Source organism: Crotalus tigris, unplaced genomic scaffold, assembly GCF_016545835.1.
Source record: "Crotalus tigris isolate CLP2741 ecotype Arizona unplaced genomic scaffold, ASM1654583v1 scf7180000024455.1231707, whole genome shotgun sequence".
NCBI lineage: Eukaryota > Metazoa > Chordata > Lepidosauria > Squamata > Viperidae > Crotalus > Crotalus tigris.
In genome coordinates this window covers 972,501-991,697 of record NW_024100624.1, presented here as the reverse complement: position 1 = coordinate 991,697, position 19,197 = coordinate 972,501, and the positions used below count along the sequence as shown (strand labels likewise).

The following is a 19,197-nucleotide window of genomic DNA, read 5'->3' as shown; positions in this document are numbered from 1 at the left end:
AAAAAAGCTTTGACTGAAATGTTTCATATCTTGAAATTTAATCTTTAATCTCCAAATGAAGCAGTATAAACATTAAGTAGAAAATTAATTTTATACCAATGAAATATTAGTACACAAAAACTTTCAGTTAACATAAATGGGGTGGAACTCAGGTGAAAGCATGAGTAGAACAATTTCATTCTTAATACTCATTTATATTTTAGTCTGTCAATTAGGACACTTTTTTGATGTGACAGATTTGGTAATAATGCAAATTATTCTCCTTAAGCACATGATAATATTTGTCTAAACACTAACAGTTCTAATTTCTATAGTTGATTTCTTTGATATTATTTCTGTTTATGTGATATTGCAAAGTGACAGGATGTACAAAGACTTCTGGCATGAAATATTTGTTTATTCCAATTATATACTTATGTTTTCTTTTCTTGTCAATTTATTTTCCAAACAAATTAAAAGGCTGTTTCTTATTATTATAATATATTTGCAGTACAACCACAGAACATGCCATATTCTTTGAAGACATGATGTTATCCTAATTTTAAAAATAAATCTGTATTAATAATTCATATTTTATATAATGTCAAGATTGATGAAGAAAATAAATAAGCAGGCAAAGATGTTCTCTGTCTATCAATTCTTCTCTTACAATTCTATTAATATTTGAATATATCAAATAACTACCACAAGCTCAATGGAATATCGATAAATTCCTACATATGATTCTCTACATTCATTCATCTATTGTTGTCACATTGTCTTTATTCAGTGCACATTTTAATAGTCACTCCTATTCTGGAAATGTTCTCTCAGCCCTGATGAACATAGAAATCCAGTAAGCTATCTTACACCAATATTCATTTTTATTTAGCACACTCTGTCATGGTTCCGATAGATGAAACTCTTCAAAAGAACTTTGAGGCATTGTTTACCTTAAAGAATCTTTTATTCGAGAAAAAAAGTATCAGCACTACATAGTTGAAACCAGAAACTAAATTCCCCTCCCCTGGATGAAAAGTAACAAAATGCAATTCCCTGCTCCAATAAATAGTCAATAACCACATCCCCCAAATTAGCTTGAAGTGCGGGCTTTCTCCCCAGCTCTCCAGCCTGCCAAAACACTATCAGCTCTGGGCCCAATGTCCTTGGGTTCCCACAATTAAGTTATTATTGTTATGACTAGCTGGACTCTCATCCCTATTCCCCCTCCCAGCAGCAACTAATTCTAAAAGCAATAGAGAAAATGGCTGCATTTCCATCTGTTGTCAAAGCAAGAACATCCGATATTAGCAGCATTGACACACTCATTAAAATGCAATTTGTAAAGTTAAATGACAGCATATTTCTTCATAGCTTACTGGATTATAGGAAAAATGGAGGCAAATCTTTCATACTGGATACATTTAAAATCTGGTCAAGTATGTTTTGGCTGTTTGGCAACTCAGCACCTTATAACCTATTGACACCAAGGGGCAGCTGAATATAGAAGAAGAGTTAGAAATTCTCCTTGTATTCCCTTTTTATGTCTTCCTCAACCACTTCTCTGTCTTTGAGACTCCTGATCTGTTTCTTCTTTCTTGCTGCTTTATCTCGACACACAATTCTTTTCACCTCAAGTATTACCTATAACCCTGTCCTTCCCCCCAATTCTATAAGCAAACCTCTTTTTGTTAAAATGACCAAAAACTTGTTTCATGAGTCTGATTCAGGTTTGATTCCCATTTTCCAGCAACATAAAAATCACTTCCTGCAACAATAGGCAGAGAAAAGGGAAAAAAAATTGTTGGAAGCATATTTGTATTCTGTACAGCATAGCCAGCTACCTACTGAACTAAATTATGTATGGTTGGTGATCTGATTTATCAGCCTGCCAGTGTAGTTCAGAAGCAATATACCAGAAACAAACAACAAAAAAAAAGACTGCCACTATTTTAAATAGCAAAACACTATGAACCAATAAACTTCCTATTATAATAACTGACAAGTCATTCTGTCTCAGGTGTGTGTGTGTGTGTGTGTATGCATATGTACATTTTATGTGCGTGCACATGTATATGCATATGTATAAGTGCACAATATCTGTGTATGAGTAGGTGTTTGTGTGGGTGTGCATGCACGTGCCAGGTTTTCATTTGTCAAATGCTACACTTTTATCATTCTGAGCACGGATTGCTCTCCTGAGTTTTCAAACTCAGGCCTCACTTTCATGTCATAAGCATGTATCTAATAGAGATCAATCTTAGGATGAGTTAATCTCTCTAGAGAAAGCTTTATTTAAATCAAATCAGCATTGAATAGCTTAGATTAAATCCAAAACATCTGATCTGTAAATTAATTTATTTAAACACACTCCAGGGAGTAGGGCAGAAAGAAGCTTGAATGTTTTGTATTCATCCATCTCAGCTTAAATCTTGGAATGAACATATATCTGCTTTTATTTAACTGAATTATCCAATCCACTCAAAAGTTTCATTTGTTGTTGAGAAGTTCAGAGAGCTTTTATTTGATTACACAATTACTGAAAAAGAAGAATGATATATCCTGCTCCTGGTAGGTTATTTGCTGATCTAATATGCCTTAAATCTAGAGGGGACATATTTTAAGGCAACTAAAATCTAGAAGTGCACGTAAAATAAAACTTGGGACTTAAGTATTAAAGGAACATTGTTATTTGTCTCATGAAAGAAGAAAAGAGAGACCATGAAAAATAATGCAGTAATGAATCAGAACAAATAGATATTCTCAGAATGCAATTTCATATTGATTTACATGGGAATAAGCTATGCTGACCATCAGTAATGGTGTTTAAAAACTGAGTACATATTTAAAAGTGTATTCAGTGTAATTCATTAAAAGCAAATAGAAACCTGTATACTTCGAATAAAAAAGAATATAGAAATAGTCAGTGTTCAGTGGTAGTCCCTACCTCCACAAAAAAAGATTCCCCAAACTGTAGACAGTCACAATTTGAAAAAGGCTTAGTTGTATAATATTGTGCTAAAAATTGTTAACATACATTAATAGAACAAAGGTTTCCAAAATATGGAAACAATAATTATACATTGTGTATTAAGCATTAAGTCAGACACTACACAGAACATTGTATCAATTCTAAGTGCTCTTTAAGAAAGTCCAGTGGCAAAATTTTGGAAGCGAGGAGGAATTAGTTGAAAGACAGGCAAGAGAAGAAGGTGAGATCCTGCCACAGGAATTACAAATTAAAGATAAGGGAACTAGGAGAGGTGATGATATAGAGATTGAAAAAGACAATGGGAAATATGACGAGGATAGACTTAAAGCAATTAAAGAGGTTAGATCGACAAGGATGCCAGTGGAAAGAGAAGTACAAGCTAAAGAGTCTAGACCGACAATAGTAACAAGATCCAAATATAGATAAAGAGACAAAAGAAGGAATTGAGATTATATCCCTTAACGTTAATGGTTTTAACTCCCCATTAAAGAGGAAAAAATTCTTAAATAAACTGGGCAAGATGAATTTGGACATAATAATTCTACAAGAAGTTCATATAAAAAAACAGCATCAACATTTATTAAACTGCCCCAAGCTGGGGAATATGTTTGCAGCGCTCTCACAACAAAAAAAAGCAGGAGTAGTAGCATATATTAATGAAGAAATTCTAACAAAACATATTTATAATGATGAAGATGGTAGAATCTTAATAATAGAAGCAATTTTGAACAAAATAAAAATAGCTCTTGTGGGAATCTATACTCCCAATGAAGGTCAGAAACAATTCTATAAAAAACTACATAGAATTATTAATGAGTTTGAATATGATAACATTTGCATAATGGGAGATTTCAATGCAATCAAGGATAGACAATTCGATTATAAAAGTGATAAGACTAGAAAAGGAATTAGACCAACATTACCTACTACTTTCCTAGAAATGGTGGAGGAGTTTAACATTCAGGATATTTGGAGGGAGAGGAATACAGGGAAAAAGCAGTATATGTATTTTTCGGGGCAACATCTCTCATGGTCCAGGATTGATATGGCGTGGTTGTCAACAGACCTAAATTCGGAAGTGGAAGATGTCATAATTGACACAAATTTGTGGGCTGACCACAACCCAATTAGAATTAAATGGAGAGGGCAAAAGAAAATAAGGAGGTGGACTCTGAAAAGAGCAATTTTAAACCACAAAGAATTTAAATTGAAATTGGAAGATCAAATGGGCCTACTTTTCCAGATGAATAAAAAAGAAGATACAAATTGCCAAAACTTATGGGATACAGCCAAAGCCTACATGAGAAATGTCCCAACTGCTTATATGGCTAGGGAAAATAAAATAAAAATACAGCGACAAAGAAATCTTGAAGAACTTAGCAAGGGTTGAGGAAAACTTACAAAACGAACCACAAAGGCGTGACCTGAAACAACAAATAGATTTAATTAAACACAAGATGAATATCATTGAAAAGAAAGAACTGGGGCAACAAATAAAACATACCAAACAATTTTTTTTTGAAAACGCCAATAGATGGTTGGCCTACAGAATAAAGAAACATAACAACAAAAAGAGGATTAGCAAATTACACAATGAAAAAAGGAGAGATGGTATATCAGAATGAAAAGAAGAAAATGGTGGCCTATGAGTTTTATAAGAAATTGTAAAGATGTAGAATGGAAAAATAATGATGATATACTAAAATACTTGCAATTAGCTGATCTACTGAAAGTTCCAGAAGAGATTAAAAATATGTTAAACAAAAAGATAACACCTTTGGAACTATGTGAGGCAATTAAAAAACAAACAAACAAAAAAAAAAACAATGAAGCCCAAGGTCCAGATGGTTTACCAATAGAAATATACAAAATTATGCAAGAATCTCTAAGTCCAATATTAATATATCTATTTAACGAGGTTCTGAAGAATGCGAAAATTCTGACCTCATGGGAAGAAGCAACTATCACTTTGATCCCCAAGGATAATTCAGATTTGGCATTCATTAAAAACTATAGGCCCATTTCACTATTAAATTCGGACTATAAAATTTTCATGGCCATAATGGCTAAATGTCTTGAAAGATTCTTAGTAAAATTCATACATATAGATCAAAATGGTTTTCTACCCAAAAGATACATAAGAAATAATGTCAGGGTAATATTGGACGTATTGGAATATTATGAAGCTCACAATGAAAAACAAATGGGACTAATCTTTCTCAATGCACAAAAAGCATTCGACAATGTGAAATGGGATTTTATGTTTAAGCAATTGGAATACATGTATTTTGGGGAGAATTTCATAAACATGTTCAAAGCAATTTATTCCAAACAGGTAGCTAAAGTGATAATTAATGGAGAAACTACTAAAAGTTTTCAAATCCAAAAAGATACAAGGCAAGGTTGTCCGTTATCTCCACTATTGTTTATATTATCCCTGGAGGTACTAAACAGAATGATTTGGAAAGTTGAGCAGATTAAAGGTTTAGAGATCAAGAGAGAAATTTTCAAATTGCAAGCCTTTGCTGACGATCTTGTTTTTATAATGGAAGAGCCATTACAATCAGGAATAAGGCTAATGGAAGTACTGGGTGAATATGGTAAAATGGCAGGCCTAAATAAGGAAAAAACTAAAATGCTTGTGAAGAATATGATTAGAACACAGAAAAATGAACTAGCCGATAGATTAGGCATTCAAATCACAAAGAAAATAAGATACTTAGGGATACAATTAACAGCTAGGTGTGTGACAATTAAGAGACAATTATGATAAATTAATGAAACAGATTAAAACAGACTTGGATACCTGGACAAACCTTCAGCTCTCTTTTATGTATAGAATTACCGTAATCAAAATGAACGTATTACCTAAAATATTATTTCTATTTTAATGTATACCAATTAAATTAGAAAAGGAATTCTTTCGAAATTAAAACCAACCCATACTTAAATTCATTTGGCAAGGAAAAAAAAGCAAGGATTAAATTAAAATTATTACAGGATGCTAAGGAAAGGGGGGGTCTCGGCCTGCCTGACCTGGAAAAATACTATCAATCTACAATCTTACAATGGGTGCGGGATTGGATTCGACTAGAAAACCGGAGATTATTAAAATTGGAAGGTCATGACATGCAGACTGGATGGCATGCTATGTTATGGGACGAGAAACAAAAAGTTCACCAGTACTTCCAGAGGCACTATATCAGACGGGTGTTAATGTTAATAGATGTATGGACCAAAATCCAGCAACAGAATTATAGGCAAGTTCTCAATTGGATTTCAACATTAGAAGTGTATATACACCCAAGGTTTATCCAATTAGGGAATGTGATAACTTATAAAAACATATTAGACGAGAGAGTAGAATTAAAATCGACGAAAAATCTTCAAGATGCAGGGATAGAATTAGAATGGTCCAACTACAAGTAAGATATAGGAAAGACAAAAAAGAGTGGGGTATAAAAATAAAACCGACAACTAGACAAAATATTATTAAGATCCGAGGATAAAATGATTAAAAAATATATCACTTTCTTTTAGATCAGGCAATGTATGAAGAATAGGTCAAGGAGACTATGCTAATTTGGACTAGGGATTTTGGTTTCAGTATCGATCTGCATATTTGGCAGGAATTGTGGGAAAGAAATAGGAAACCACTTTAGCTACCTCGTACAAGGAAAATCTCTACAAGATGTTTTATAGATGGCACTTCCCACCCGTAAGACTAGCCAAAATGGGTCTAAATATCTCACCTTTATGCTGGAAATGTAAAACAGCAATAGGATCATATTATTATATGTGGTGGGAATGCCCAAAGGCCTGTGAATATTGGAATAGGATACGAAGATGGCTGAAAGGTATATTAATGTTGGACTTAGAGTTAAAACCTGAACTTTTCCTGTTGGGAATAACTACGGAGAAATACAATAAGGGAACAATCTATTTGCTGTTATATGTCTTGACTGCAGCTAGGCTTGCGTTCGCACAAAAATGGAAGAACTAAGAAATTCCCACAGAGGAAGAGACACTATATAAAATATTATCATGTGTGGAAATGGACAGGCTCACAATGGTATTGAAAGACAAATGTAGATCAGTTTATATACAACCTGGGATAAATTTTACTGCTGGAGGGATTCGAGTAGGACGGTTGGGATTATAGCCTAGTATTAAGATAGAAATATATGTAATTTTACAATAAGTATTGTATATAAAATTTAGATGTATATTCAGAGATGAAGAACCGATTATAAAATGTGGAATAATTTGATAAGAATGTATATACTGGAATGTCACGTTATATCCAATGTTTTTTTTTAATTGTATTATAAATAAAATTTTGTTTTCTTTGTTTGGGGGAAAGGAGTGAAGTTTGCTCTCTGCAAACCAATTTACTTCTAGCACAGATGATGTTACCTAGCTAGGCAATGAAATGTCAGGAAAAAAACACCCAAGTTTAAAGCACCAAAGATCCCTCACAGTTCAATCCTGAACTACAAATATTCTCTTCTATCTTTCTACAATGGATATAAGTCTTGGATCCTGCAACTTTGAAGGAACTGAGATATACAGCATACAAAGTGTATATGAAGAGATATTTCAGGAGAGGATATTGATTCACTGTGCTAAAATGAAGGATTTCAGAACCCAAAAATGGGAGTAGCAATGGGATACGCTAGCATCTCTGTCCCTACTTAAAAACTTGGTTAGTGAAGTGCCTATCTGGGAAAGATACAATAAATAGTTGGAGAAATTCACACATATAGTTTTGTTTTCAAGCGCTCATTATGGAATGGTACATGTAAAACTATTACATTAAAAAAAATTAAAAAAAATCAAACATGATTTGCCAATAAAAAGCAAAAAAAAACCCAAAAAAAACCTAAATAATCCAAGCAGGCTGAGAGAGAGGAACAGTCTCAAGGTTATCCAACTAGCTTTGTGCCTAAGACAAGACTAGAACTCAGTCTCCTGATTCTTTTAGCTTGGTACCTTTGTGCAGGACATAGAAAAATGATAAAAAATAATAAATAAATTTGACAAATTTAAGGCAAGTGATAAGGAAAAAATACACATTTTAATGTATTTATTTATGTTATACCCCCCTTTATTATTTTAATAAATAACCTAAGGCAGTGCATACTACTCCTACTCCTACTCCTCTTCCTCCTATTTTTCACACAATAACAACCCTGTGAGGTGGATTGGGCTGAGAGAATATGATTGATCCAAGGTCACCCAGGTGACTTTCATGCCTAAGGCGGTACTAAATTCTCCTGGCTTCCAGTTCATCCTTTAGCTACTAGTCTCAAACTGGTCTCATTTCTGCCCTTTATTTATAGCAGCTTCATTAATTAAAGTATAGTTCGCCACACTTTTCTGTTTTCAAATATATATGTTTTATCTTTCTCTCGCTCACTCACTCGCTCTCTCTACACACACACACACAGCCACAAATGCAGAGATACACAAAAGCAAAATTGCCTTTTGCTATTTAAACTTCCTACTTTACTCTTTTCAAGGATCTCATCAAGTGATTCAGTTATGACTTTCTCATTTTCCATTCTTCCTGACATGATTATTCTTCCTCTCTATATTTATTTTACCATTTGATCATCATTCATTTTTTTTCTCATTCACATTTTAAAATACTTTTTCAGTGCCACTCACTTTTTATATTCAATCCACATTCATTCAACCCTTATTCATTCTTAACTTTATCATGTTTTATAGTCCACTTCTTAAGTAACTCTGTATTCAACTTACTTTTATGTTTCTCCTGACATATCCATAAAACACTTCTTAATAAAATAGAAAAAGAATTGTCTTGAGTTTTAGCCATACAAAGCCACAGGCACGGTACATATCCTCTGAGAATGGTAAGGACAGAGCTGCTAATAAGGACAGTATGATCATTCTCTAATAAGAAAGAGAATCAGAGAAGAAGGAAGCAGAAATAATGTGAATCTTGCTGAACTGTTATTGTGAATTATTGATTCTTCCTTTGGGATGAGAGATAGAGGAGGAATCAGAGTGGGTAAATGAGGCAATCCCTCTACTGGCAAGTGGGAGTGGTAAGGTAGGGTATCTGTAACTGTGAGTTATGGTGAGTAAGGTTTTGAATGTGAGTGAGGGAGCCAGTAGGAGTGTCTTGTAGTTTGTGTGAATGTATGGAGGAACTGGTAGTTGGGATCTGGTGACTCTACAGTGTTTCAAAGTGCTCCCGTGATAGTGATTAGTAAGGACAATGGGAAGTTTCTGACCTTGGTCTTGGAAGATTTGGTTTTTGGGAATGTGGCTGCCATTGGCGAGGGGGGGGGGGAGGAATGGAAGCAGACCAGGACCCATTGCCTTGTACCTATTACATATTTCAGCTTTCTCTCCTGGTAACCTATCAGCAGAACTTCAGCTGCCCTAGAATTTATTCTGCTATTGAATGTCAGGTTGGTATATAATAAGATCTATCTTATTAGTGATTTAATCATTAATGAGAAGGCTGATCTGGTTTGTATTACTAAATCCTGGCTAGGTCAAGAAGGGACACAGCCCTTTTAGAAATAGAGCCAGCACACTTTTAGGTATGGTATTAGCCAAGATTCTTGGGCAGAGATTGAGTATGGCAATTATCATCTAGGAGACTCTTGCAACTTTGAGGGGCACTGCACCACTGATCCCAGATGTAAGACCCTCTTCATTAAATTGGCTCTAGGGATTAGTTAGGATTGATGCTGTAGTACCAGCCTCCCTGCTGTGTGTGTGCATGCACAGACACACACCCATAGTATTTTATTGATTGTTGTATGCCTACCAGTGGATTGTTTTATGCCTCTTTTTCAGAAATGAGTAACTAAATAAATGGAGTGAGAAAGAAAGAAAGAAACTTAAGCAATACATTCATTTTTATATAGATATTTAAATATTGATGAATTAAGTTATTCCAATTAGGTAACTGTTTATGTCCATAGTTTCTTCTTTCCCACAAATCTATTCCAGAAGATGAAATCATTGGAGATTAAAGTAGGAGGGAGAGGAAAGGAGAGGAGAGGAGAGGAAATATTGCATGAATGAAGATAATTCCAGTGCTGAAATTTTAACTGTGAATGATATTTATATTATACAAAAATAAGGATTTTCAAATGAAATAATTCTGGCTACTGCAATATAGTGTCTGATGATTCTTCTATGAGTCTGGCATATATTTCATCCCATTCTTTGCTATTCATATTTAAAACATAGATTCAAAGACTAGCATCCTTTTAAAAAGAGAAAATAATACCAGAAGAAAACAAGAAGGAGGGAGGGACAGATAGACAGAGAGACACATACAGAGAGAAACTGGCTCTATAATGCTGTTGCTTCTCTATATATTTTGTTGTAATAAACTGGTATTTACAATGGTAAACAGAACATTAAGCTATGAAAATTCCTTCTAAGTTATCACCAGAACAAAAGAAATGACAGAACTGATAATATTAAATTGTGGATAAATCTCTATTTATGTATACAAATTTATTCCTTCTTTCCTCTATTATTTCATGTATTACCAAATATAATTTATGATGACTTAGTTGGAAATATTTCTCTTACAAGTGCCAAGAAACTCACTCATGGAATAGTTATATAAACATAAAATACTGTGATATACTGTCCACATCTACTCATTTAGCTCAGAATCGCTATAATATAATAATATAAACAATACATCTAATATAATAAATGTTGTAATATAACATGATATAATAATATAATATCTTTCCCTCTCTTTTTTAAACTGCATCTTTAGTTTCCTCAGATTCTTAAATACAGAGGGAGCAGAGAAGAGACAGAAAGGAAATAAGTATAATTACAAAGCAAATACGTTAGCGTCATCCAGAAGTTTCTTTAGGCTGATTGATTGATTGATTGACTGATTGATTATGTTTAATCAAGTTTAAGCAAGGGGTTGGACTGGAAGACCTCCAAGGTCCCTTCCAACTCTGTTATTCCAGTGGTTCTCAACCTTTTTAATGCCGCGACCCCCAACTGGTTGTAAGCCGAGGACTACTCAACCGGTCGTAAGTTGAGGACTACTCAACTGGTGCAGTACCGTTTGCAGAATGGGACTTTTGGCGGGCTCAGCAGGGCAGAGACAGCCTGGACAATTCCTATTGGTTTTTGAAAGCCAATAGAATTAGACTCTATTCAAGAGAGTCTATTCTATTGGCTTTCAAAAGCCAATAGAATAAAAGGGAGTAGCACAGCTATGGAAAAGGGGGAAAAAATGGCGGACTGCATTGTTTGGCGACCCCCGGGAAATGGTTGTTCGACCCCAAATGGGGTCCCGACCCATAGGTTGAGAACCACTGTTCTATTCTATTCTATTCTATTCTATTCTATTCTATTCTATTCTATTCTATTCTATTCTATTCTATTCTATGTTAGAATTAACTCTTTGAGATTACTATCTTTTCCACAATGATCTGATCCCAACCTGATCCTCCATGACTTCCAACTGTGCACTTATCGTCACTGTAATTTAGTCCATTCATCTTCTAGGGTTTTTTTATACAATGTGTCCAAAGTGGGATAATTTGAGCTTGATCATTTGTGCCTTGAGTAGATCTCTGAGTTAATGACCCATTGTTTCTTTTATTGGCTGTGTATGGTATTCTCATATATGTCTCCAACAGTCCAAAGCATTAATACTCATTATATCCTGCTTTTCAGTTACATATAATGTTACAGAGAAACCCACTGTAAATATAGACAGGTCCATCCTGGCAGCCTTTAAAACATGAAGGTTAGAAGGTAGGGAAACAATTTAGGATAACAAAGACTAATCTGGGAAGCCTCTGTGAAGCAATCTAACTAGTTTCCACTTTGATAAATTGGTATTATTGTGAGTGCCCATGCCTTCACAGAAGCTATTTTATCCATATATTTTTTTCAATGTGCCTGGACACATTGTGTGAATTACTTTAGGTAGCCGAAGAAGACATGTTTGGATTGTTGCTGTTGTTTTTTTTTCTTTGACTAGCAAATCACCAAATATATCACAACATAATTTTCCATATTCTTGGAGTTCCAAACTTCTTTGCTACATAATTCAGGATCTCCATTTTCTCATCTTTGAATATTAATAATGATGGCTTTGGCCTTACACTACTCCATTATGTATATTTTCTTTTTCCTATGGGCATGCTGTAGATTCAATAGATTATTAAATATTGCTTGAGTCAGAAGGCTATTTTTGTATAGATCATATGGATTGACAATTAAAAACTTAAAATCCATTAGTACTAGGCACGTGTTAAAAAGCACAAACATAAAACGTATTGTTTTGTAAATGTAAGAAATATTTTTGGCACCTTCACAAATAAGTGGGCAGAATTATTTACAACTGAGTTGAAATAAAATGTAAGCTAACTTTAAAACAGTTTTTATTAGCATAACATATTTGACAGCAATAAAACAGATGAAATTAATGCATAGTAATTTTCTTCTATCATTCTTTTTTGTTGTTTGTTTGCTTTGTTTTTATGTGAAAGGAGCACTTTGGCTATACATATCACTGCAAATTATGCATTCTATTTTGTGGTTTAAGTACTTGGTGGTTATTTAAAACCTGTGCTGCCTTACTTCTTCCCTCATAGAAATACTGATGAATATTCACTGTTCTCCAATACTGATAGCAGCATGAGCAGGCAAGTTTCCAGACTGGCTTCAGTTCTGAAACTTCAAATTGTTTGACAGATGTAAGGAATTACTGTATATATCCTCCTACCTCACCACCTCAATCCCCACTCCCCACTGTTCAGGCTAGTCCTTAGATAGACAAACAGCCTCAGAGAACTCATAATAAAGATGTTTTGTGTAGAATTTTGTCTATAGAAAGTGAATAGGTAGACAATGTTGGAAGTAAGGGTGTACAATGTTTGTCTTCCTGCCTGAGGAATTATAATGCAACATTTGCAAACATATGTTCTTAGTGGAAGGCAAAGTAAAATAGTTTTAGGAGTTTGTGCATTGCAATGAATCAAGGAAAATGAGAATTTCTTGGACAGGACAGTTAAAATTTTCCAAAGATACAGAAGAGCGAAGAGAATGCTAGAGAAAAAGAAAAACAATCTTCCCTTTAAGGACAATGCAAGGAAGTATGTGATCCATAAAAGCAGAGCGATTAAATGACACAGTGCCAGCAGAACTCAGGAACCAAAATTAGTCTTGGTCTCTCCAAAGACAATGAATAGCTGTCTAAGTGAAATTTGCTACTGACACTATCATAGTCCTTGAAGAAATCCAAGAAGCATCTTAAGAAAAAACAGTTGTGACATGATGGTAAATGTTACGCTGCTGAAAGGAACTGAAGCATCTGTGTACAGACTCAATAAGACCTTGAAGAATATGTATTGCCTCCAGATAACAACAAAGAGATTACCAAAATTATCCAAACTGACCATAACTATACTTAGTTCATGTGGAGATGAATATTATATCCAGAAAAGAACCTGGAAGAATATTTGAATACTAAAAGACATTGGGTAAGGGAGTGAAGGAATTGGGAATATATTTGCAGCTTGGATGAAGGAGATGGATCAAAATAAAAAAAATAATATTTTCAGTTAGGAGATTACACTATTAATAACTCAGGCTACGAAAAACAAAGAATAAATGACATTGCTTTTATATAATTACAGTATATGGTTTCCTATAGTTAGGAAAGAGCTGTGATGGCACAGTGGTTAGAATGCAAAATTGCAAGCTAATTCTACTGACTGCTGACTGCCAGCAGTTCGACAGTTTGAGTTTCACCGTTCAAGATTGACTCAGCCTTCCATCCTTCTGTAAAATGAGGAGCCAGATTGTTGGGGGTAATATGCTGACTCTGTAAACCGCTTAGAGCGGGCAGTTTAGAGAGGGCTGTAAAGCACAGTGAAACAATGCAATTAATGACTGAATAATATCAATTGCATAACCTTGCACTTGTCAGTTTTTACTCCAACCACTGATGCAAAATCAATTTTATGGTAGAGAACCAGAAGAACTTTGAAATGGACTTAAAGAAGTCATTGAGGATAAATGTAAAAAGTGACTGACAAATATGGAGAAATAGAAGAAAACAAACTGGATGTCAGAAGAAACATGGACCACAGACTAGCACTTGGTATAGCAGTCATGAAAGCCTTAGAAAAGGTATTCAGATGCCGTGATGTGTCTATACCTACAAAGATCAAAATAGTGCAAGCAATGGTATTGCTTATAATACTCTATAGAAGTGAAAGTGGAACAACAAAGAAGCGAAGAAGAAAGAATACTGATATTTTTGAAGATTTCAAAATGTGTTCCCAAAATAAAAAAGATAGCTTAAAAATTATTTTGGGATACTCCCATATAATATATAAAGCACTATATAGGAGACTGGTTTGAATCTTTAGAACAGGGGTCCCCAACCCCCAGTCTGTAGACTGGCATCAGTCTGCACATGCCAGAAACCGGGCCACACAAACAAGTGAAGCCCCATCCACGGGATGCAGGCAGCATGAAAAATCACACACCCTCCAGTCCATGGAAAAATCTGTCTCCATGGAACTGGTCCCTGGTGCCCAAAAGGTTGGGGGACCTCTGCTTTAAAGTACCAGTTTTAATAAAATTTTAATAAAGACAGTGCTTGTCATCTAATTAATTCAGTTAACGTGAGCTGGCTGTCATAGCAAGATTTATGTATGGATCAAAATGGGCTTTGTGGTAACTCAGATATCTAAAGTGGCTACTCCAAATTATGACCCTATTATTGTATATGTTTCTGACATAATTTCAATACCATTATATATAAATGTTAACATCTCATTTGAATAGCTCGGTCTGGCAGACTTTTCAGCCTAGATTGACAGTAAAATAGGAACAATGACAAAAATGAGGTCAGGATAAATAGCAAGCTTTGTTTTAGAGTTCTTACACAATCTTTTATCCAAACTACTCAAGAAAGAAAGGTTTATTATTTAGTAGTATGGAAATGATATTAAAGAATTTTATTTTTATATTGGAATAGAATAGCTCTTCAAAATGCAATATTATCTACAACAAACTTTGTAATCCTGCATTTAGCTTTAAAAGGATTTTACAAGATCAGTTCTATCTAAAGTAAAACAACATATAAGCTTTTTTTGACAGAGTATTCTTTGCATATATAAGCAATTAGAAGTTGAATTTCAATACTATTCTAAAGGGATAAAATATTAACATAATATATCTAGTTAAGAAATCTGAGCTAATTAAATCTGTAGATTTATTTTTTCCCCTAACATATGGTGAGGTGCTTTTGCATAACAAAATACATCGATCTCATCCCACAATATGAATGACAAGCTTAGGATAGAGTGTTCCTTCAATCTTCAACTTCAAATTAGCCATTATAAAAAATAACATTTTAATGCTATGTTATAATTTATAGAATGTAATTGGAAAACAAAACTGTTTTGACCTGTATATATTTACCCATCTCATTTATCTAAACATCTTCCATCCTTAAAAAAAAGAAGAAGAAAACAAAACAACATGTTTTTCAAGTATGGGATAAAGTCACCAAATTGCTATACAAAAGACAAATGATGTATATTATTATTTTTTAAATCCTACTAATGACTGGAGTAAATTAGGCTTTTAAAATAATTAGGCTACAGATATGTCTAAACAGTGTAATTGTGTGAGAAATCATTGACAAATCTGAATCTTTTCACCATGGATAATTGACTCACTTAAGTGGTGATGTGAATAATCATAGTATAGCAGTTATTAAAACTGAAACTATGCATAGTACCTTGGATCTTAAGAGAAACTGAAGCATCTGTGGCTTTTTAAATATTATTTGAGGTTGTCATCCCAGACTACTGACTGTGATGATAACTGGAATACCAAATCCAGCTGGAGAAGTACAGCTTTTATTTAATTATTTTATTCAATTTCTATAGCTGCCCATCTCAGTCCAATTGCTGTGGGGCAATGAACAGTATCACAATTAAAAGTACAAAAACACAAATAAGCTTCCTTTTCCCATCTAAATAATTGATGGCATTGGAATTGTCTCCTGTCAAATCTAACTGAGTATATTGAGTGTCTTCAATTTATTTCAACTTACGGTTTTCAGACATAATTTCACAAATGCATATTCACTGCATAGCAGTACAGATAAAAAATTACAGATCAAACATTAGTAATACCTAACATCATCTCACTGTCAAACTCCATGTAGCTCCCAAACCAAAGAAGCTAGAAACATACAAGTTTCAGAAAGGTATCTTTAATACTAGCCTGAGGTAAAAACATAACCATGAAAACTGTAAGAGTAAATCCCCAGTCAGACTCATGGTGAGTTGTTTAAAGCAAATACTTTATTCCTAATATTCTTACTTCAGGACTGGATTGATTCTTCTCACCTAAACTGCACTTGTCTTCGCTTCCAGTGCAATATTTCCATTAGAAAGAACTCAATGAAATTCATTACATTTTGAGAAATAAGAAAGCTATCTTATCATTGCTTTTCCTAGCCTAATATGACCCGCTTCAGCTGGTCCTTTGAGAGCAAAGAACTGATCTGTGCAACTGATTTTGTCGAAATGACAAGCAAAGCCAACTAAGTCACAGTTTAGTACTAGATATCTAATTTATTTATTTATTTTGTTTTAGAATATGGTGTACATTAGCCAGGCAAATTTACAATGTTTTATATCGCCGAGTAGTTCTGGCAACCTAACATTGTCAGTTCATTTTGTTAACGTATGGTTAATATTAAAATATACCACAGGGGGCAAACTAGCGGAATACTCATTAGCAGTATCCAGGAGATATCAAGTCATCTAGGTTTTCTTCCACCAATCTCGCCTCGCATATGGAGAGGTCCAACATTGGGTCCCCTTTCCATAGGGAAAGCTGCTAGCTCTTCCCAACTAAGTGGTATCTATTTATTTGCTGGCATTTTTATATGCTTTTGAACTGCTAGATGGGCAGGAACTAGGGTCAAATGATGGGAGTTCACTCTGCAATGCGGTATCATGGACTTGAATTGCCAGAGTGCCAACCATCTGTAGCCAAGAGTGCCGATCATTAAAACCAGTGTGCCACCACACCCCCTTAGTAGATTCCTAATAGCATTTTCTATAAAAAATAAAATGGATGTGTAACATGCATGAAGGTTTTTGTAATTCTGATTAGTAAGTATTGGTACATGTATATTTCATTAGTTTTTTTCATTAGGTACTTATGTTTTTGCAGTCTCTGCCAAAATGTGGGTCCTATTGAATGAGACTTCCAGATTTTGAATTTAGGTTATGATACAGTATACATAACAACTGAGCAAATAAGATTAAAGAAACATGGCCTACATTTATCAAACAATTCAATTAATTAATCAACAATACTGTATTGTTCAAAAATTAACTTTCATTTCACTAGTCAGTCAATTTCATTTATGCCATTGTTCCACAGAAGATAAATATCTTAGTTCCGTACCAAAGAATAATATCTACTTGCAAATTAATCCTGCAGTAAGGCCTTATTCGAAATAGCAAGAATATTCCTGGTAATGATAGGATGTCATAAATATTATGCAGTTTCCCAGAAGAGATACATAAACAGTTTCCTTCCAAGTGTCATTTTATACTGATTTTGTATCCTTACACACTTTAAATGAAATTCTTCATGGCAATAATTTTATTATCTATTAATAGAGTACAAGAAATGTTGACTGTATAACTAATTCAATATATGTTATTTTCATTATACATTAAAAATCTTATTAAAAGTACTTTGATAGGGTACTTTGAAAAGCAAATTATACTTTTGAGATGTACCCACCATCATTTCCTGTTCTTCTATATTTGGTAAATATAGCATAAACAACTGATAACATCAGATTTCACATGAATTAAAAAGTGAAACCAATGGCAATCAGATCATAATAACTATACATTTCTAATGCTTTAGAAAGCATGGGTAAAAGAAAAAAAATCAAAATGAAAGTCTTTGTTATCCATCTAATATGAAAAAATAGTAAAAATACAAGGGCTTATCAGAATATACAAGGGCTTATTAGATTAAAGGGCTTATCAGAGTATAATGTTACCATTAAATATACAGTATATATTTATATATATTTAATAGTAACATTATACTCTGATAAGCCCTTTAATCAGTAGATATACATGCAAAATAATAAAATGTAACTGATTCATATTATACAAAACACAACTGAGGGAATTAGGCACAAATTTGAAATTTGCAAAATTATACAAACCCAATCACTATCAATACTTGTTAAATTGAAATTGATTTCCAAATTCCTAGGCTAGGTAGACAAGAAACTATTAGCATATCTATGCTGCACATCAAGTATAAACTACATAGGAAGTGTAGAAAAGACTTGTAACCTTACTACTTTTCTTTGATCATTATAATTTCATTTTTTAAAAAAAAATGTGCATTTGCTATCTTGGAGAAGCATTAAAATATGCAAACTCAATCTAATTAATAGCAATTAATTACATTTTAGACAACAGCTGGAATATTTATCTAGCATATGGTCCTGATAAATATGGAATATTTATCTAGTATAATTGAGTTGATTAAGCTGGTGGACAGAATTTCAGCTCACTCATAGAACTAAAGCTGATCACAGATTTTCAGAGCAGTCCAACATTAGTAGCATCTTTTACTGACCAGATCATTCAAACTAGCAGCCATGGAGTTTCCCCAAACATAGTTGCTAAGCAGTCTGTCTGTCCATCTATCTGTCTACCTACCTATCTATCCATCCATCTATACATACATACATTCATACATACATAGATACACATACACACAGAGATCAATCTATTATCCCTCTTGCAAATAGTGAATTAGATAGAGCTATTTAGGAAGATGTTATAAATAATAATTAAACCTTTATCACAGCTGGATGCTCACAGACAAATGTAAAAAAAGAAGTAATTTTTTTAGTGAACTCTAAAATAAATTTACAAGAGCATATCCAGTCCAAAAACTCTTCAGTAAACTGAAGCAAACGTAAAACTTCAGTAAACTGAAGCAAACGTAAAACTAAACTTAACAAACTTCACTAAACTTCAACAAACAGCTTCAAGTAGGATTCAATTATACAATTCCAACTATAGGTAATCCTTGATTTACAATAATTTGTCTGTCAACAGTTTGAAGTATTAACAGCATTGAAAAAACAGCACCTGACTAGTTCTCAC

General features: G+C 33.7%; 1 protein-coding gene across 1 annotated transcript in view; it reads right to left on the bottom strand.

The window, feature by feature from the left end:
- LOC120303072 (CUB and sushi domain-containing protein 3-like) overlaps positions 1-19,197 on the bottom strand; it is a gene marked incomplete at its 3' end in the record, with an annotated part of 446,767 nt that overhangs the window by 225,047 nt on the left and 202,523 nt on the right. The gene's annotated exons all lie outside the window — the stretch shown is intronic.